We start from the raw sequence: 937 nt of genomic DNA, 5'->3' as shown, positions 1-937 counted from the left end.
TCACCGGCGTCACCACCATTGCTGGGCAATAAACCTGTTGGTGGCCGCATCCCTGGTGTCCCTGTGTCTGTCCGTGGGTCTGTCTGTGTGTCCGTGTGTCCGTCCGTGTGTCCATCCGTGTGTCTGTTGGTGTGTCTGTCAGTGTGTCTGTCCGTGTGTCCATCTGTGGGTCTGTCCGTGTGTCTGTCTGTGTGTCCATGCGTCTATGTGTCTGTCCATGGGTCTGTCTGTGTGTCTGTCAGTGCGTCCATCTGTGTGTCCGTCCGTGTGTCTGTCTGTCTCTCTGTCCGTGTGTCTGTCTGTGTCTGTCAGTGTGTCTGTCCGTGTGTCCATCCGTGGGTCTGTCTGTGTGTCCGTCTGTGGGTCTGTCCGTGTGTCTGTCTGTCCATGCATCTGTCTATGTGTCTGTCCATGGGTCTGTCTGTGTGTCTGTCAGTGCATCCATCCGTGTATCTGTCCGTGTGTCCACACGTGTGTCTGTCCGTGTGTCCGTCTGTGTGTCCCTCCGTGGGTCTGTCCATGGGTCCGTGTGTTCGTCCGTGGGTCCGTCCATGTGTCCGCGTGTCCATCCGTGTGTCCGTCTGTGTGTCTGTCCGTGTGTCCGTCTGCCAGCGCGGTTGCCTGGGAGCAGGTGGTTGTTGTTGTTGTTGTTGTTGTTGTTGTTGTTGTTGTTGTTGTTGCCCCAATAGGTCTGGGGGGGGTTGGGAGCTGCGGTTTGTTGGGCGGGATGGAGCGGGGGGACCCGGACGCCTGGGTCCCTGCGGCCGCATTGGGTGCGCTAATGAGGGGAATGAGCCTAATGAGCCTATTGAGGCTAATAATGAGCCTATTGAGGCTAATAATGAAGCCATTGAGGCTAATAATGAGTCTAATGCGGCTAATAATGAGGCTAGTAATGCCGCTAATGAGGCTAGTAATGAGACTAATGAGGCTGAGG

Source organism: Nesoenas mayeri, assembly GCF_963082525.1.
Source record: "Nesoenas mayeri genome assembly, contig: SCAFFOLD_125, whole genome shotgun sequence".
Classification (NCBI taxonomy): Eukaryota; Metazoa; Chordata; class Aves; order Columbiformes; family Columbidae; genus Nesoenas; species Nesoenas mayeri.
This window is presented reverse-complemented; position numbering follows the sequence as displayed.